Genomic DNA, 21,846 nt, shown 5'->3' with positions numbered 1-21,846 from the left:
TCAACACCGAGGAGCATCATCAAAAGATGTATAGAACACCAATAGTTCAGAAAAATGTAGCATTATAAATTCAAGTAACTGTATAGTGTAAAATCTATACCAGGTCACTGTAAAATACAACAATCACATCCTTTGCGCTACTACTGTAAATTACAGAAGTTATAGGATTGTAAATCTTCGATTAGGGTAGTGTAAATTCAAACATAATCTTAGTGTAAATTCAAACAATCGAAAAAATTATAGTGCAGTAAATTATAGAAGCTATAGGATAGTAAATCCATCATCAATTCCAAGATATACTCATACTGTACCTCATGAACTGGTGACATTGCAGAAAACGCAAGTTGATTCCTAAAAAAATAGGATAATCATTGAGACAATACATAAGCATGTACTGTATGTGTCAGATAGATGCAGGGTGAATAAGAAGAAGAGATTATCGGGGGCTATGGGCTTTCTCGTCACGGGAAAGGAGGCGCAGCTGCTCCATGTCGCGCTCGCGTCCGATGCGGAGCTGTGGCAACGCAGTCCTCCAACCCCAGCCGCCTGGTGATCTGGAAGTCTCTCTCCACACCGGCGATGCCGTGGCTGTCCGCCAGAAGCACAACGAGCCCCATGGTGAGGCATATGTTGAAGAAGCTCCACCTTCGCTTGCGTATGGGACGCCTTCACCCACGCCTAACAGGGCGACGCCAGCAACTTCGTGACGCCGCGGCCGACCTCCTAATGGATGAGATGAGATGGTTGGGGGGGGGGGCACAGCAGCGGCAGGCGGGGGTGGCGAGGTGCGGCGGCAGCGAGGGGGATGAGCTATGGCGTCGGCGAGGGTCGAGGAGAGGAGGCAGATGCGTACGGGTGCCTTTTTTCAGCGAACCTCCACCGAGCGACCAAGCGTCCTTAGCGCAATATGGGCTGGCAACTAAAATAGACATATGGGCCGGCCGGCCCGGTTTCCAAGTACGTCCCCAGCCCTTTGTTTCTCGTTTCCTCTGCATGCACGTCATAAGTTCGTGAAACTGATCTCATAAGTTCGTGAAACTGATCTCAAATCAAAAAAACAGCGCACGTAAAAATCATCAAAACAGGACGAAACAAAGCCGAACCAAACTAAGAATATCTATTCCCTTTAATAGTAGGTATAGATTAGAGCATGTGCATGTAGTTCAATTTTGAATTATGCACATAAATGCATTGAAAACTCAATTAATGCATAAAAATGTCCAAACGAACCCCGAAAAATTCTAAAAATTAACACAACACTCCTGTTATTCTATGTTGACACTAGGAAAATAATTGAAATCAAGAAGAGGAAATGGATATCATTTCATCCAGAAAGGTGAAACATTCCCTACTGTAACCTTCACACTTGTTATGAGAAGCTTATATCCAAACCTGCCCCAAATGGGACAAGAATTTACCACGACATGTTGATGCCACTCCATGATAGCATGCCAAGTTTCATGAATATCGGACGACTTTTGGATTTACTAGAACTAGCGGGGTGACCCGCGCATTTGCACGGCTAGATTTTCCACATATTTTTAAATTTGAGTTTTAGCATATTTTCTATATTAGCTTTTACTATGGGATTATTTTTAGGTCAATTTGGTCATTGACCTTAAGAAATTGGACACCAAAAAATAACATCACAATAGAGAAATTTCAAATAATAGTTCATCGCAATTTTGATAGCTCATGAAATGCTTGGGGCTTTTTCTTCCCTTTGTGAGCTTTAGCACTATTGCAGTGTGGTTTTTTTAGGGAAACGCCATGTAGAGCTTCCACACATGCGATCCTTTCATGAACTTCCATTTCAAACCTTTACAAATACAGAAGAACAAATATTTCTATTTCTTCATATCTGGTTATTCTTATCTCCCGTCCATTTGTTAATTATTCTTATCTATTTTCATGTACATGACTTTTTTCATGGTCATGCACATGATTATTCTATCCAATCATGTCTATATTATTTGGACTGAGTTGTATCTTTTAGAACAATTCAAATAATTGTATTACATACTTGACATGATATCTTGCTTATACGTTCTCCCTTGGCCGCTTTGATCATAATTTCTTTTTGCAGTTCATGCCCAGGTTCTTTTGCTTGTTTTGCTTGCCTATCAATGACAATATTATTATCAGTGACAAAGTAGGCCAAGATCACGTCGATCATAGCTTAGTCTTTATGACAGGGACCATGTTGTTTACGTAAAACTTATGAGTTTAGCATGACAAAAGAGAACTTATAAGGCACACAAAAAATATTAAACTTCACTAACAATGTTCATGTACACAATTTAGTTATTAATGGTTAAGAGAAATATTATCACATAAAAAGTGAAGAGTAAGATCTAGTATTAAAAATCCAATGGTATTAGTTCAATTTACAAAGATAACCACACATTATTATTAATTTCCACGTGGTATATATCACAAATTTGACGATTATAATAGACAGAGGAAAATTGGTTGAACTGGATCAAGAATTGCACGTGTCCTGATCAAGAATTGATGATCAGGAGTTAGTTCTGACCGTGGTCGTAGAGGCCGAGGTAGCGGCTGATCGATCGCCAAGAGGAGGACTCCGTTATCCGGCTAGTGCGTCTTCTGTGTGCCGGTGCAATCTATGTCGGCGACCATGTGGCCGTGGCTGACGATCTGGCCATGTTTTCCATTGTGTGTCATGCTTGCGATCACGATCATCGTGATGTATCGCACAATCACGATACCGAACTCCGATGTGCTTGTTGTCTCCGTCGTCGGCAAGCACTTCCACCTTAAATACGTGCCCAACAAATTTCACTCTATGCGGCCAACAAAGCATCGCCGAAGACGACCAGGCGACCGTGGCTGATTACCTGAACAGGTCTTGCATGGTGCGTGGTGGGTGGTGCTTGCCATCACGATTTGGTCAGTCTCTAGGATCAAGCCCATCGGCCATCATGATGTATCTCAGAACCACGCTAGCCCAGTTCTTCTTCCTAGCAACCCAAAAATCCGATCTACCTGATGTCTCCGTCTCGGCAAGCACTCCATCATTTTATGGCGGCGGCCGTCGTTGGCTAATGCGTACGTGCAATGTGAGTCTTCCTTTTTTTAGAGAGAGAGAGAGTGGAGGCTAGGCTTTCTCTTTATAATTCCATCTAGTCCTTTTTTGCGAGAATAATTCCATCTAGGTTTAGCCCGACTCTTGCGTGTAAGTTTCTTAATAGGGGGAGAGAGAGAGAGGACATTTTTTTTATTTCCTTCTAGGATTACCAATGCATGCGTGTAAGTTTTTTTGTTTTCTTGGAAAGATCTAATTATTTTGGTTGTGTACGTGTCCATCTTTTTGCATGGTTACATGTGTCCATCCTGGATTCAGATTGCGCGTTTGAAGGTGGACTTGTTTGTACGTGTCAAGGTTATTACTTGCCTATTGCTCGCTCCCCTCAAAAACCAATAAACTTGCCCATAGCTTTTTTTTTGAGGGTTAAAGACCTAATTATTCTGGTTGTATACATGTCCATTATATTTTTGCAGGGTTATACGTGTCCATTATTTCTTTGCAGGGTTATACGTGTTCATCCTGGATTCGGATTGCATGTGTCATGGTGGACTTGTTTGTACGTGTCATGGTTTGTTTTTTTTTTTTGAATCTACGTGTCATGGTTATTACTTGCCTGAAGTATTTTTTTGCGGGATTTTTAAGCTGATAAGTTGTCACGTTGATTGCACTATAAGAGTCGTTGGTCACATCAGCGACCATGTCGTTGCTTCTATTGGACTCCCCCTCCTATACATGGACTCAACTTCGTTGGCTATTCACCCGTAGAAATTAGACAGCACTAAAGTTGTGGGTCTCCTTGTCCAATACGAATTTCAGTTTTTTTAACAATACATGAATTTCCAATTGGAGATAGATCTACCTTTTTTCATAGATGTGGACTGCTTTACGTGTCTATGTTTGATGGTGTATGTCCTTGAAAGGTTGGACGTGACATGATTTACGTAACACTAATCCGTCGTTAAATCTCATCCATTAAAATTAAGATCGATGAATCTTATATTTTTAGCCTATGTGGATTAATGACACGGCTTATATGTGGATTACAAAATCAAGTACGTCGACGTTTTCCGGAGAGCCACGGTGCCGTGGTGTTTGAAATTCATCCCAATTTCTTGCATGTGACATAAGCATAAACCCATGGACACATATGATTTTACAACCCATGTTGGTGCACCAGAGCATGTGCATGTAGTTTAATTTTGAATTGTGCACCTGACATGGCTAGAAAACTAATTTAGTGTATAAAATGTCCAAACGAACCCTGAATAATTCCAATTCTTTTACAACACACATATAGTTGCATGTTCACTGAAGATAAAAGGTCTAGCAATTCAAACACCGTCCATTGCCGCCGTGACCCCATTATGTAATTCAAATCAAGATGAAAAATCAAGTAGATTGTCGGTGTCAAAACCGGCGGATCTCGGGTAGGGGGTCCCGAACTGTGCGTCTAGGCCGGATGGTAACAAGAGGCAGGGGACACGATATTTTACCCAGGTTTGGGCCCTCTTGATGGAGGTAAAACCCTACGTCCTGCTTGATTAATATTGATGATATGGGTAGTACAAGAGTAGATCTACCACGAGATCAAAGAGGCTAAACCCTAGAAGCTAGCCTATGGTATGATTGTATGTTGTGATTGTTGTCCTACGGATTAAAACCCTTTGGTTTATATAGACACCGGAGAGGGTTAGGGTTACACAAGGTCGGTTACAAAGGAGGAGATATCCATATCCGTATTGTCTAGCTTGCCTTCCACGCCAAGTAGAGTCCCATCCGGACACGAGACGAAGTCTTCAATCTTGTATCTTCATAGTCTAACAGTCCGGCCAATGGAGATAGTCCGGCTGTCCGGAGACCCCCTAATCCAGGACTCCCTCAGTAGCCCCTGAACCATGCTTCAATGACGATGAGTCCGGCGCGCAGTATTGTCTTCGGCATTGCAAGGCGGGTTCCTTCTCCGAATACATCACAGAAGAATTTGAATACGAGGATAGTGTCCGACCCTGCAAAATAAGTTCCACATTCCGCCGTAGAGAGAATAATATTTTCGCAGATCTAATTTGCTGGCTTGTTTTGGCAGCATGACGTTATGTCACGGCCCGGTGATTATTCAAACCGATTCTCCACACTTAACGCGAGGCGGTTTCTTGACACGTCTTGCCGAAGCGGAGGTCGTGTTCCCTCAATTGCGGGATTCTCATTAATGCGGTCGTGGGTAACCCAACCGTGTCTAGGACTCCTAGATTATAGGCAAGTCCTAAACGGCTACGGAGAGGATGCTTGATATTCACCCTCTTTATAAAGGGACAAGGTTTTCGCTTTTTCCCTCTCGTGCTCAATCGAACCCTTCCCCCGCCTCGAGTTCTAACACCCAAAGCCTAGGTTAGGTGCTCCGGATCTTCAACCATGTCCGGATCCAGCCTTCAAGGCCGATGGACGCCCTCCTCCGTTACGAAAGAGGACATTAAGAAGTTGAGGGAGGCCAGATACCTGACCGCCGAGGTTTCACATCGGCTGCCTGCTCGAGGGCAAATCGTCCCTACTCCCGAACCCAACGAGAACGTCGTGTTCGTCTCCCACTTCCTCCGAGGTCTAGGCCTTACTCTGGATCCTTTTGTCAGGGGTTTGATGTTCTATTACGGGCTAGATTTCCATGATCTAGCTCCGGACTCCTTTCTGCACATCTCGACATTTATTGCCGTGTGCGAGGCCTTCCTCCGCATCACCCCTCACTTCGGCTTGTGGCTCAAGACCTTTGAAGTTAAGCCGAAGATGATCAAGGGGCAACATGCAACGTGCAGAGGTGCATCAATAGGCAAGATCGCAGGAGCTCCATGGTCGAAAGGTTCCTTCCCAGAGGTGTCCGAATTATGGCAGCGGGAGTGGTTTTACGTCACAGCTCCCAGAAGTGCCAAGTGGGCGGCTGCCCCTGCTTTCCGATCAGGCCCCCCACCACAACTGATGTCATGGATTAGCAGAGGTCTGAGTTGGGGTCCAGCCAAGGACGTGCCTATACTGCAAAGCCGCATCTGAGATCTCTTCGAGGGAGATTTTAATTTGGTTGCGGTAATACAAGTTATGTTGGTTCGTCAAGTCCAGCCTTGCAAACGCCGGCCCTTTCTCTTGTGGGAGTTCAACCCAGAGGGACCACGTGCCATTCAAAGTTTCCTCGGCCTGACGCACAAGGAGATGTAAAAGTCATTCTTCGGACCTCAAGTAGAATGTCCGGATATTACCGAGGACATGGTCCTGAGCAGTAACCGCGCCGCCGAATAAGTAAGAAAGTCTCTAGCCGAACACACTGTCTTTTATTGGAGGTTATTTCTGAGAGTTCGCTTTCTGACCAGGACTGGCTAACAAAGGCGAAGATGATTCGGTGTTTGGCCCCCCTCCCTGAGGGTTTGGAAAATCCGGTATTGGAAAAGATGCTCGAGGTCGCACCTTGCCGGGAGCCCTTGAAGGAAGATACGGGCGGACGCGGGCCCCCATCGCTGCTCGTTCCAACCGAGGGAACGAGCGTCTCCACGAAGGAGGACAACCGGGGGAGGAAAAGGACTGCTTCCGAGGATCCGAAGGCCGAAGCCTCCAAATGGGAGAAGAAGTCTCCCACAGAGGGTCCTGCCTCGGGGAGTGCTTTTGCCGCACAAAGTCCGCGGGGGGATCAGCCTCCAACGAGTCGTAAGTGATCCAAAATACTTTAATAGTAAATGTATGCTATGTTTTTTTCTGAGAGAATAACCACCACATATATCTTGCAGTTCGGGCCTTAGCCCCTCTCAGCTAAGCTCGTCTTCGAGGGATCTTCTTCCAGAGATGATGGAGAGCGAAACGCCTCCCCCGGACTCCTCCGCTCAAGAAGCGGGCGACCCCAAAGTGTCGTCACGGAGGGCCTCTCCGGATCCGGTGAGGCCAGAAGATAATCCCATAGACCCCCGAAGTCCCCAGCGTTCCGGCTCCCGAAGAGAGCAGACAAAAGAGTCCGGCACCGTTTGGTGTGCGGTCGGACGTTCTGAGGGAGTTGGTGGGGCGAGCGGCCATCTCAGAAGAACACCGTATGCTGATGAGTACGGTGATGGAGAGAATCTTGTCCGCCGAAAGCGGATTAGATGAAGCTTTTATGAGTCTACTGACAGGCTTTGAGGTACGTGAGATAATATGTGATAGTACTGCACATGTTAGGTGTGCCCTGTGTAGATAGTAGCCCCTGAGACTCTGGTTGTCGTCAAGAACGGCGGCGAACAGAGGATCATATTCTCAGGCAATAACCAGACTGCCCCTATGTGCAGGTGGTGGAAGCTCCGGTGGCTAGCCGGACTAGTGAGTTTGCCAAATTAAAACGACAACTGGATGCGGCAGACGCCGACATCGAGCTTGTTAACAAGAGGCTTGACGAGGCACAGGGTAAGTGTTATTATCTGGTGTACGCCACATAATAAGAACAACATGATGCCATTATCTTTAATATGTTGTGACTGCAGATGGAGCTGCCACCGTGGAAGCCTTGCGGGCAGAACTTGCCCGAGCCAAGGAACAAGCGAGGATTAGTAATGCGGCTGCTTTGAAGGCGGCCGAAGAGTTGAAAGCCGAGAAGGCCGCACATTGCGAGAGCCAAGAGAAGATGGCCAAGATGGCCGTAGAATTAAAAGACACTGCCGACCGTTGCCGGGTCCTTGAAAAAGAGAACCGAGCGAAGGCAACGGACCGTGAGAAAGCCACGGCGGCGGACAAAGACACCCGTTCTGCTATGAGAGTGAAGAAGGAGGAGCTGCGGGAAGCCGGGGATATTGTGGCTGGGAAACCCTTCATGTTACGGAGGAGGTTCAGAGATCCACGGTATGCCCCTCTAGATCGGCTGTGGAGTTCGGTAGATGCGTATATGGATTTGGCGGCGAGCGCTGCCGATGTGGCCAAGTACTTCCAAGGTCAGACAGATCGTGAAGTGGACAAGCTGTTCTGGTCGCAATTCCACGTTCCAGAGCGTCCGCTTTCATTGACTGGCCAGCTAGCCGAATGGGCCGAACTGAATAGGTTGTCCGGACTCGCCATGAGGTCTGTTGTGGATCAGCTATGGCCGGAAAAGCCAAAGCCGAACAACTATTTTAGCTTAGTGTAGCAGTTCCTTGGTGCGGTGCCATGCATAGAAGGCTCGCGGATGGCCCTTGCCTATGTTAAAGCATACTGGGCGGAGATGGACGCTACCACAGTTGTGGCGCAGGGTTCGGCCATAGGCCGAGTGGCTGCCGAGCATTATTTCAAGGAAGTTCTCGAGGGTGCTCGTTTGATAGAGGCCCAGTGCTCGAAGAATATTATGTTTGAGTGATATGTATTTTCATTGTAAACACAATGCTTTTATGAAGTTTTATAAGGCCATGTTTATACTTTTTCCTGAAAGTAGTATGATGCCTCCTGTGCGGCAGTTTATGTATACATGTGTATAACCTGAAAGATTGCAGCCGTCGGCTTCAACCCCCACGCATATAATGCGGAGGTGCTCGTGAAAAACACGTGTTCACACTTAACCCAACGTCTTGGTCCTATTAAGGAGGTGGTAGCGTAGTGAACGAGGCAACCGGACTATAATGCTTTAACACTTTCACTTAGCCATAGGAGTTTGACAGTGGGGCTACTAGATAGCCCCTGGTGGCTCCGCACTCTCCCGATCGCGGGGTGCGTACATGCCTTGCCGAAAAACGTCCCTTCGTTAAGGCGGAGGAATTCTAACATTCCGATAGGTCATCGAGTGGTTGACCAGTCTCATGCTATATCATGACAGTTAGTTTTCGGCTTTCTCTACTGAGGTGCTCGTCCGGATGAACCAGGGCCCAATCGCAGTAGTTCTCCTGGTGCTACCTTAGACAATAAAGCGGAACGTAAGGCACCAAAACACAGGAGCCGGGCAAACCCAACATTTGACCAAAGACAATGATTCGGAGCTGATGCATATAAGGCCAAACTTGCGATGCCGAACACTCCCTAAGGTATTCGGTCTTTATGGTATAAACCGGGCCTAAATAATGCCCTTTGTAAGAAGCCCCTTGTGTCTAGGTACGTGCATTATTCTGACATGGCCACATGCCAAGACGTCAGCATCCTTCTCAACTGTGCTGAGAATTCGGTGGATATGTATTAACAAGAGATGGTAAAAAAGGTTTACGCAGGGTCTTAATCTAAAAAGAATCCTTGGAGCGGGTCCCTGCTGCACGTCTGTGCCTGTGTCTACATTGTGCCGTATCCTGGATGGGTGTAGCACGATGATCATCTGTAAAAGAGAGGAACTTAGGTGAAAAAGTTGTTGTGCAAAAGGATAGTTTTTAAAGAAACCATGTATAATTCAAGATGAGTAAAAATTGCCACTTGTCTGCGCGCATTGAGCCCCTTGTATAGGGGTGTGACCGTTGATCCGGTATGAATTACATATAGCTGTGCCGGACTCGTCTAACCATGTCCGAGGTCTTGACGACCTGTTAAATGCTTTAGTTGGTCAGGCCATTTTTAGTGTGCGGCTGCCAAGGCAGCCGCGCTCTCTTCGGCGCGCAACGATCGCTTAATTCTTCCGTTCACTATAATGATGCCACATGGGCCGGGCATCTTGAGTGTGAGGGAAGCTTAGTGCGGTATTGCATTAAAGCGAACGAAAGCTTCGCGTCCGAGTAGTGCATGATAGCCACTTTGGAACGGAGCGATGTGGAAGGTTAAATGTTTGCTAGGGAAGTTATCGGGGAGGCCGAATATGACCTTTAGTAGCAGGGAACCCGTGGAGTGAGCCCCTAGGCCTGGCGTTACTCCTTTAAAGGTAGTATTGCTTTGGAAAAATTTTGTTGGGTCTATCCTCATTTCGCGGATTGTATCCTGGTATATCAGGTTTAGACTGCTGCCACCGTCCATCAGGACTCGTGCGAAGTGGTATCCGTCAATTATTGGGTCTAATACCAGGGCAGCCCATCCTGCATGATGGATACTTGCTGAGTAATCAAGATGGTCGAATGTGATCGGTTGAGACGACCAGTGGCAGGGCTCTGCAGTGATAGGCCCTTGGGCATATTTTTTTGGGAGTGCCGTTTTGTTTCTTCCCTTGATCACGTGTAACACGTTTACTGTTTTGACTTCTGGTGGAAATTTCTTTTGTTCCCTAGTGTCTTCCTTGGGAGGCTCATCCTCGTCTTTGCTTGGTGTATCCTCCCCCTTGTGTATGGCATTGAGCTTGCCGAACTGCTTGAAGACCCAACATTCTCTGTGGGTATGATTAGCGGGTTTACCAGGGGTGCTATGGATCTGACATATTTGGTCCAGAATTTTGTTTAGACTGGATAGTTCATCACTGGCACCCTTAGAGGGCGGCTTTTGCTGACCCGGCCGAGAGCTTTTGAATCCGGCGTTTACTGTCGTGCTCTTCGTGTTGTCTTCTTTATTCCGGCGTTTGTTATTGCTGTTGCGCCGTGATTTCCCGTTTCCATCTCTAACTTCAGATGTACTGGGGTTGCTGGTGCTGCATCTCGCTAGCCAGCTGTCCTCACCCGCGCAAAAGCGGGTCATGAGGCTTGTTAATGCTGCCATTGTTCTCGACTTTTCTTGGCCGAGGTGTCTGGCAAGCCATTCGTCACGGATGCTATGCTTAAAAGCTGCCAAGGCTCCGGTGTCCGGACAGTCGACAATTTGGTTCTTTGTAGTAAGAAACATGTTCCAAAGTTTTCGGGCTGACTCTCCGGGCTGTTGAGTTATATGACTCAAATCGTCCGCATCCAGAGGTCGGACATAAGTCCCTTGAAAATTTTCCCGAAAAGCGTCTTCGAGCTCTTCCCAGCTTCCAATGGAGTTTTCGGGGAGGCTTTTAAGCCAATGGCGAGCTGGCCCCTTGAGCTTGAGGGGTAAGTACTTGATGGCGTGGAGATCGTCTCCTCGAGCCATATGGATATGGAGGATATTGTCCTCAATCCAGAACCCAGGGTCTGTTGTTCCGTCGTATGCCTCTATGTTTACGGTTTTGAATTCCTCTGGAAATTCATGGTCCAGCACCTCGTCGGTGAAACATAGGGGGTGTGCGGCACCCCTGTATCTGGGTGTACCGTGTTGCTCGGATGTTTGTTGTGTTACATCGTATGTTGGGGCGCGCTTGCATGGTCCATAGATGGATCTGGTTGCGCCGTCCTTTTGGTGTGAGCCCTCGCGTGTATCGCGTATTGGCTTGTGAGTGGCGTTGTTTGCCGCTCGATGTTGGCCGTGAGGTCGTCTATTCGGCCAGGTGGCTGTTTTGAGTTTTGGTTGTGGGGGGTCTGAGGCCTCCTCATCGAATTCAGGTAGAAACTTCCACTTTGGGTAGCTCTTGGTGGGGCGATTGTCGCCGTACTTCGCTGCTGTGTTGAGTACTTTACTCCATCTGATTTGGAGTGTGTCCCGCGCAGCCTTGAGCCTTTGCTTCTGCTTTTTCAGACTCCTCGCGGTGGCAACAAGCCTTTGACGGGCATTATGCTGCTCCGGGTGCCTGTCCGGCGTTATATCGTCCGGACTATTATCTTTGACAGAATTAGTTTGTTCGGTTTGATTCTCCGTATTGCTGTAGTTCGGCAATGGTTCGCCCTGCTCCAACGCTGGGTCTGTATGATCGTTATTTCTGCCGAGGCGGGATTTGGGGCGGCGCTTGCGCCGCCGCTTTGACTGCTTCTCGAGGGAACAAGCCTTTGGTGCGTCTTTCCGTTCCTCGTCGTCGTCTTTTGGTGTGTCCACCATGTATACGTCATATGAAGAGGTGGACGTCCAGCGCCCTGTGGGCGGTGGTTCCTCTTCGCCTCCCGCATCGTCGTCCATACTATCGATGTCTTCGGAGTCGAAGTCGAGCATGTCGGTTGAGTCATCGAAAGTGGCAATTAAGTGGGTGGTGGGTGGGCATCGAATTTCTTCGTCGTCCGCATCCCAATCCTATTGGCCATAATCCGGCGAGGGCTCTCCTGACAAAGAGAGAGACCTTAGTGAATTCGGAATGTTGCCGAAGGGCGAGTGCTGAAAGATATCCATGGCGGTGAATTCCATGATCGGCGCCCAATCGGATTCGATTGGCAGGGGCGCGGATGGTTCAGAGTCCGAAAAAGAGTCTGGCACCTTGGAGTCACGGGCTGCGCAGAGGTTTAGGCTGGTGTTCGGCTCGATCGCCGTTGAGAATGCATCCCCTGAGGCGGTGTCTAACCACCCGTCCTCGACTGGTGCAGTTGGCTCCGAGCTAAGGGTCGGAGTTGATGCGGGCGCGGCCTCTGGGGTACCGTTCGGCGGCAGAGCTAGGTCATACCCATCGCGACAGTGTGGCGCGCCCGGCTGTGGCTCGAATCCGTCGAAGATCAAGTCTCCACGGATGTCGGCCGTGTAATTCAAACTTCCAAATCTGACCTGATGGCCAGGGGCGTCGCTTTCAATCTGCTCCAGATGGCCAAGCGAATTAGCCCACAGTGCAAAGCCGCCGAATACGAAGATCTGTCCAGGGAGAAAAGTCTCACCCTGGACCGCATCACTATCGATGATAGTAGGAGCCATCAAGCCTAACGGCGACGACACAGAGGAACTCTGAATGAAAGCACCAATGTCGGTGTCAAAACCGGCGGATCTCGGGTAGGGGGTCCCGAACTGTGCGTCTAGGCCGGATGGTAACAGGAGGCAGGGGACACGATGTTTTACCCAGGTTCGGGCCCTCTTGATGGAGGTAAAACCCTACGTCCTGCTTGATTAATATTGATGATATGGGTAGTACAAGAGTAGATCTACCACGAGATCAGAGAGGCTAAACCCTAGAAGCTAGCCTATGGTATGATTGTATGTTGTGATTGTTGTCCTACGGACTAAAACCCTTCGGTTTATATAGACGCCGAAGAGGGTTAGGGTTACACAAGGTCGGTTACAAAGGAGGAGATATCCATATCCGTATTGCCTAGCTTGCCTTCCATGCCAAGTAGAGTCCCATCCGGACACGAGACGAAGTCTTCAATCTTGTATCTTCATAGTCTAACAGTCCGGCCAATGGTGATAGTCCGGCTGTCCAGAGACCCCCTAATCTAGGACTCCCTCATAGATCCCACACAGTTTATTATCACCAACCATGTAAGATGATGTACAAAATATCCTGGAGCAACGTCGGTGTATAGTATGCCTATGGCTTACTCGAGAAGGTGCGTCGGCTATAGCCCACAGCCAGCGTGTCAAGCACACTAGCTCGCACCCCAAATACTCCCGCCTCTGCATCCCTGGCAATCTCAAAAATATTACTGCCTCGTAATCTCGAAAATATCTACTGCTTGGAAGGTTTTAATGTTTGATAGCACATGATTAGTATGTGCGTACCATGTGCGATGTCTGTTACTCTCGCTCTGCTTCGGTCCCTTGATTCAAATTTTCAGTAGCCCCGGCATTTTACTCACACCTTTGTATCCCTCGCAATCTCAAAAGTATCTGCTCACCTTCAATCCAAATTTTCAGTAGCCCCGCCTTGTTACTCCCAGCAAGTAAAATTTTCAGTTGTCGCAGTATATCCTTAGACATCACCTTGCCCCCCTCCACACACACCACACACTCCCCAAAACCTCCGCTCACACAGACACATACCAGGCGTGGGAGCAGCTCAAGTGCGAGGCTGCCTACGAGGCCTACATGCAATAGCTCCACCGGCAGCACCCGGAGCTCGTGGAGGCGGAGCGGGCGATCTTTGCCAGCATGGAGGGAGGCGAGGTTGTCGCGCTTTCCTCCGATGAAGAGGTCGAAGGCGGCGAGGACGGCGGCGCGGAGGGCGTCGAGGTGGGCCCTGAGGATGAGGATATTCGACGTTGACGAGTGGAGGAGTGCCTTCCCCAACGACCCCGAGGACGGCACCGGCCCGGACCCGGATCGCGGCACACCGTACATGAAGAGGAAGGGTTGGCTCGACCTCTACTTCGACTGAAAGTAGTTTAGCTTAGTTTAAATTTATGTTTTATGTTCAGTTATGCAAAACTATCTATGTTTATGTTTGAATACATGCTACTTTCGGTTGAACCTTCTTTGAATTTGATCAAATTGAGAAGTTTACAATGTTAGTTTAGGGGATCGACTAGAAAAGGCCAAAAATTGCTGGAGTATATATATATCCACTAAGGGTTTTAGTCCTTTAACTTTTAAGGGATCGGCTAGAGATGGCCTTATGACTTGTTTATTTCAGTTCTTCACAGTGTGATGCTCTATATGTGCAACTATTTTCCGTGCAATTCAATTTCATCAATAACAGTTTCAACAGTACCACTATGAATTACGATATTTGGTTGCTACTAAGGATATTGCAGTTAACATGCCTTTTCATTTTTTAACAATAACTAGTGTACTTTAGACCTGCACAATACCAGTTTGAATGACTACTTGCTTGATTTAAATGTTATGCCTGATGCAGTTATCACACCTTTCCACTTATTGTTTTTCTTAACTAGCGTGCTTAAGCCTGCACACTGAAGCTATCATTTGTAGGTTATGTTGTCTACCATTGATATATTTGGTTGATATTTAGCCTATTGTGCTTAACATGCCTTTATATGTACTCATACAGGATAATATTGAGAACAGTGTTGTTTTCCATCGAGGTTAGTTTCATCGCATTGCTTATATGTACTTACTGTTTAGGATATCGGTAGCTGGTACCATATAGCCTGGGGCTGATAAGGGATTAATCATTGAATCGGACATTTCACCGAATATATCTGTAACCCTTTTATCAGTAGGTTCACTAGGGCCATATTTAATATATCGGAGGCTACATAGCAACATGAATTGTATTGAATTACTAAATATGCAATCCGAGGCTACATAGCAACAAGGAAGAGTGTTACCTTAATGTTCAGATGATGTCTCGATATACATGTAATAAAATCTTATATAATGGAATGGAGGGAGTGTTGTACGTACTACATTATTTTTCAATTGTTGTTTAGTTTCTAATATTAACTTGGTGCTTTTAGGTACATATATCATTGCCAAAGATCCACACTTCGACCCTTTCTGCGTATGGGGCAATGAGATATTCATGAACCAGCATCAAGTGAGGAAACTGATAAAGATTATTATTAAAATGGGTCAAAAGATGTCAATCGAACTATTTGTTTACACTTTATGCAAGACAACAGTGAACGTCAGGATGGTAAGTAAGAACCCTATAGACTTCTTTTTACTGCCCATAATGAGTTGTGTTAGATGACAATGCATGTCTGGATCTTTTTTCTTTTGCAATGGATCCTGAAGCAGTTTACTCAACATTACCTCTCAAACTACATGATTGGCGGCCGGCCATCACAAGGGGTTGGACTAGAGTCGTGCATGCCTTCTGCATCCAGGAGAGCACAATAGGGACATTCTGCTTCACCTTGTTCAGCAACCAGAATGTCTGTCGCCTCGTTCTTTACCATGTGTAATAGTACAAGTATAGAACCCTAGTTCATCATTCTTTATTTGGTGCTTATGTAATTCTTAAACATATGTACCTATGAATCAAATAATGCGTTGGTTGTTTGAACATGATGGATATGAATAAAGCTATATCCTACTTTCAAGTTTAAATTAGGTACAATTTTAAATAGCAGCAATTAAATTAGGGCAAAATTACGGTGTGCAGGTCATTACGGCGCACAAGGTTAATAAAGAACAACGCGTGCGATATACATCATAATCCGACACGGTCCACGGAGAGGAAACGTGTGTAACAATGCACACAGTTGCCGTTTGCAAAGCATATGTGATGTCAGACACTATCACATACGGTGCATGAAAACTATGTGTGTGATTGTCTACCTATTGTACACGGTTTATAATCATGAACTGTTTTTGATATACCATGCATCATAAACGTAGAGCCATTTAGGTATGTGCCCGGAAAACACACGTGCCTGGAATCTTCCCGGTTTTAGGTAAAACAACAGAACTCTGACTGCGATGGCAATGCGAGCACAAACGAGTAGCAGGGATGAAGCGTTTGGGATATTCGACATATTGGAAATGGTTATATAGGGACAAATGTATGCATCAAGGCTCCCTATGCCCGACGGTTTCTGGGTCATATGGGAAGGACCCCCCCTATCGCTCACACTCACTTGGTGACGGTTCCAAATGTCATCATGGGAAGGAGTTAAAAACTATCTGTGTAGCACCCGACGCGTATCAGTGTGAACTTGATATGTGTTCGATATTTTGATAATATGTATGTTGTGATTCCCTTAGTGTTGTCATGTGAACATGGACTACATGACACTTCACCATATTTGGGCCTAAGGGAATGCATTGTGGAGTAATTATTAGATGATGGGTTGCTAGAGTGACAGAATGTTAAATCCTAGTTTATGTGCTACTTTGTAAGGGACCGATTTGGATCCAAAAGTTTAATGGTATGTTTAGATTCTATCTTAATACTTTTCTCGTAGTTGTGGATTCTTGCGAGGGGGTTAATCATAAGTAGGAGGTTTGTTCAAGTAAGAATAGCATCTAAGCACCGATCCACCCACATATCAAATTATCAAAGTAGTGAACACAAATCAACCCAACATGGTGAAAGTGACTAGATGAAATTCTCGTGTGCCCTCGAGGACACTTTGCTTGTTATAAGAAACCGTTTTGGCATGTCCTTGGCCACAAAAGGATTGGGCTATATTGCTGCATGTTATTTGTTGTTACCGTTACGTGCTCGTTACAAATTATCCTGCTACCAAATTATCTGTTACTTACAATTTCAACGCTTGCAGACATTACCTTGGTGAAAACACTTGTCATTTCCTTCTGCTCCTTGTTGGGTTTGGCACTCTTACTTATATAAAGGACTATGATTGATCCCCTATACTTGTGGGTCATCACCGGCCGGTACTTGCTCAGGTCTAGCTCCTGTGTAAGCTTGCATGCCAAGGGTCGCATCTCTCTGACACATTTGTTGAAGTCTTCTTCTGTGAAGATCGACCTATCATCTTTGAACTCTGGACACCCGATGGCTATTTCTTCCGGGTCTAGCTCTGATTACTTATAGAAAGGACTAGGATTGAACAATGGCTCCTGCGCGGGCGGCTGACAATTTAACTTCTTCAACATGAGTCGGCACCATTGAAAGATGATCCAACATAGTCTTGATAAGGGTTGGAGGTTATTTACCACCCGATAAGGCCACAAGACTACGCAGAGTTCTAGTGTATAATTGTTCAGTCAGTGAATAAGTCGCCTTCATCTTTAACAACATATTTTGACCAAGACTATCGCTTCTGGGGCATGTTAAGATTTTTGCACAAGAGTCACCCGGCGGGTTAGCGATATACATATTGTGAGTCGCCAGACGAGTTAAAGAATTTGACGAACAGACGATGAGTTGCATATTGCACTTACCAAAGATGGTGGCTGCCATATAAGAGATATGTTGCTTCAAGCCAGATAACTCTTCAGTCACCAGCTTAAGTTGAGCCTCATCATCTTATGCTCTTTTCAGTAGATTATCCAAGGTGGCTCTCTCTTCATCGAATTTAGCTTTGATCTTCTCAATATCCTCTAATGATGATTCCAAGCTTAGTTCAACCTTGGCACATTCCTTTCGATGGATCTCCATACTTTTCCTCAACTCGGCGATATTTGACTCGCCCACAGTCAATGCTTCCTGCAAAGAGTGGCACACAATGTTAAGATGGTTAAGTTCATAGTCAACAGTGGTATTTAAGTCCGATGTACATTGCAAGCAATACACTTGGCACTTGGGGGCTAATGTAGGTCATTTCAATCTATAACACCCGACTCATCTTATTCAGATAAGCCGGCCTTTGGGGGCTACAGATTTGGTTCTTAGCAACATTTATAAGACCCAGCTCATCTTATTCAGATTAGCCGGCCCTTGGGGGCTACAGTTTTGGTCTTCAGCAATGATTATAAGATCCATCTCATCTTATCAAGATAAGCCGGCCCTTGGGGGCTACTATGGATATATATATATATATATATATATATATATATATATATATATGTATGCAAGGCTAAAGAGAGGGTTGACGTGTTCATACCTCATTGAGGGAGTCCTGGATTATGGGGTGTTCGGGTAGCCGGACTATACCTTCAGCCGGACTCCTGGACTATGAAGATACAAGATTGAAGACTTCGTCCCGTGGCCGGATGGGACTTTCCTTGGTGTGGAAGGCAAGCTTGGTGATGCGGATATTCAAGATCTCCTACCAGCGTAACCGACTTTATGTAACCCTAACCCTATCCGGTGTCTATATAAACCGGAGGGTTGTAGTCCGTAGGCAATCAACTCCATACACAACAATCATACCATAGGCTAGCTTCTAGGGTTTAGCCTCCTTGATCTCGTGGTAGATCTACTCTTGTACTACCCATATCATCAATATTAATCAAGCAGGAGTAGGGTATTACCTCCATCGAGTGGGCCCAAACCCGGGTAAAAAACATCTTGTCCCTTGTTTCCTGTTACCATCCGGCCTTGACGCACAGTTCGGGACCCCCTTCCCGAGATCCGCCGGTTTTGACACCGACATTGGTGCTTTCATTGAGAGTTCCTCTGTGCTGTCACAATCAGGAAGGATGCCTCCTCCCGTCTTTAAAGATGGTGCCGTTGCTAAGGGAGCCTTAGCTGTCGGCCAAACCCTCCGGCTAGGTGGTTTCCTCATGACCGCCTGTTCGGCTGTTGCGCCGACGGTGACCTCTCAGGTCATCAAAAGCAACCTACACGTCAGCTCGGAGCTCGTCGAGCAGCTAGATCCAATGGAGCTCTCTTCCGTAAACGAGCTCTTGGATCGCATCGCCGCCCTGGGGGTCGCTACGGATTACGACCAGGTTGGGCTTAAACCCAATCTAAGAGAAATTAACTCTCCCCAAGTCACCTACCACGTTGCCGTGGTAGAGGTACAGTGCGGCGACCCTTCATCTATTTTAAGGACTAGCTACGTCCGAATTCCCGACTCCTCCAAGCCGGATACCCGCGGAGAGGAGGATGTAAGTCAAGACCTGAGCTTAGGATCAGGCAACGGGCTAGATTCGTTGGACAACATCCAAGAATCCAAACTTCAGAGTTCGGAAACTCTTCGGCCTCCGAATCTTGGATTGGGCGAGGTTTCAGATTCAACGACACCCGCCCACCCGAACATAAGCAATCTCTCCCAAATCAGGCAGAGGCCTGAGGAAACAGTACATCATTACTAGGCCGGATTCCTCCTGGTTATGAACAGGATAAAGGATTTCCGCGAGGGAGACGCAATCTCAATTTTCTACAGTAATTGCACGAACGAGGGAATCCTTAACGCCGTAAGTCGTCATGATATTACACGCTCCGCTAACTTGGCGTCCATAGTACAAAAATACTGTGCGATGGAAAGCGCCTGGAAAACCGACATAAAGTTTTGGGATAATCCGGCCTTGAATAGTAATCCCGTCCGAACTAAGAGGGTGCATCATCATAGGACACCCGGGATAAACACCAAAAAACCAAAACCCTCTACAGGGCATGGAACCGTACTGGAAAGGTGGCTTGATGGACCCTATAGAATTCACAGTATAGAGGACGCCACACCAACTCACAGCCTTAGAGCATGTTGGATACTCCGGCAGGTGGCCAAAATTGGCGAGGACCTCTTAATTCTGGAGGCTCCAGAAAGCCAGCCCGAGGACACCAGTACCGTTCTCACAGTCTTCGAGACTTTCGCATCAAACAATATGCGAAAAAGAACACTCCGTAGCCTCGCCGAAGTCTATCAAGTTGCAACAATAAATCCATGGAGCGACACTGCTATTACCTTCAATGCAAGTGATGAACCTAGATTCCGAACAGCCCGAGCACCAGCCGCATTGGTCCTCAGTCCCATAGTGGACGACTTTCTCCTCACCAAGGTGCTCATGGATAGAGGCAGCGGACTGAACCTCATTTATGAGGAAACACTTCAAAAAATGGAAATAGACTGGAACCGCATCGAGCGAAGCAGCACAACCTTTAGAGGAATAATCCCCAGTCGGGAAGCGCGCTGCACAGGAAAAATCACACTAGATGTGGTGTTCGGCACGCCCGATAATTACTGGTTCGAAGAAGTCACGTTTCACGTGGCCCCGTTTAAGAGCGGATATAATGCTTTACTAGGGCGAGAAGCATTCACAATCTTCCAAGCAATACCCCATTACGGGTACATGAAGCTTAAGATGCCCGGGCCGAATGGAATTATCACTCTAGCTAGTGATCCAGACATAGCACTCCGCGCCGAAAACAAGACGGCCGCATTAGCCCTTGAGGCGCTATCTGAAGCCTTAGTGGATGAGGAACTGACTGCGCTGCGCTCCACGGTTAACAGGGATGATGTGATACTCGATAAGAGATCCAAATCCACATCCTTCAAGCCAGCCGACGAAATAGTCAAATTCCAGGTCCATCCAACGGACCCCAATAAAACAGCTTCAATCGGGGCACAACTGAACCCTGATGCAGACGCCGCACTACGAGAGTTCCTACAAGAGAACTGGGACATCTTCGCCTGGCACCCTTCAGACATGCCAGGGATCCCACGCAGGCTGGCCGAACACAGCTTAAATATCCTAAAAGGATTTAAACCTGTCAAACAAGCCCTTCGGTGTTTTTCCAAACCCAAGAGACAGGCTATGGGAGAGGAGCTAGCCAAGCTATTGGAGGCCGGATTCATCAGAGACATAAAACATTCGGACTGGCTAGCAAACCTGGTGATGGTACCAAAGAAGGACAAATCCTGGCGCCTGTGTGTCGACTTTAAAGACCTTAACAAGGCTTGCCCAAAGGATCCCTTCCCCCTCCCCCGCATCGACCAAATTATCGATGCTACCGCAGGACACGATTTGTTGTGTTTCCTAGACGCATACTCCGGTTACCATCAAATCAAGATGGCAGAATCAGACCAAGCTGCAACAGCATTCATCACACCATACGGCCCATTCTGCTCCAACACAATGCCCTTCGGGCTAAAAAACGCCGGCGCAACATATCAGCGCATGATCCAGACATGTCTGGCAAATCAGATCGGCAAAACAGTGGAGGCGTATGTGGATGATGTGGTCGTCAAATCAAGACATGTCGAATCTCTAGTAGACGACTTGAGGCTTACATTCAATAACCTCCGAAAATATGACATCAAGCTCACCCCGGAAAAATGCGTCTTCGGCGTTCCAGCCGGAAAGCTCTTGGGCTTCATTGTATCCTGTAGAGGAATTGAAGCAAATCCAGCCAAGATCCGAGCTTTGTCACAATTGGATATCCCAAAGGACCTCAAACAAATACAAAAATTAACCGGATGCGTGGCGGCTTTAAGCCACTTCATCTCCCGCTTGGGAGTAAAGGCACTACCCCTCTATCGCCTCCTTCGGCGCACCGAACACTTCGAGTGGACGGAGGCCGCCACGGCTGGACTTGATGATATAAAAGCCATATTGGCAACAAACCCAGTCCTGGCCGCGCCGAACACCGGCGAACCAATGTTATTGTACATTGCAGCAACACATCAAGTTGTCAGCGCAGTACTCGTTGTCGAGCGGGAAACGGATGGACACAAATTCCCCCTTCAAAGGCCGGTCTACTACGTATCCACCGTCCTCACTCCATGCAAATCACGATACCCGCATTATCAAAAGATTGCATACGCGGTATTCATGGCATCCCGGAAGCTACGACACTACTTTCAAGAGTGTTCCATAACAGTAGCCTCGGAACTATCACTCAATGATATTATCAACAACCGCGACGCAACGGGCCGGATTGCAAAATGGGCCATCGAGCTTCTCCCGTTCGATATAACCTATAAGCCACGGCGAGC

This window comes from Triticum dicoccoides, chromosome 7A (genome assembly GCF_002162155.2).
Source record: "Triticum dicoccoides isolate Atlit2015 ecotype Zavitan chromosome 7A, WEW_v2.0, whole genome shotgun sequence".
Taxonomy (NCBI): Eukaryota; Viridiplantae; Streptophyta; class Magnoliopsida; order Poales; family Poaceae; genus Triticum; species Triticum dicoccoides.
Note: the sequence above shows the minus strand (reverse complement) of the source record.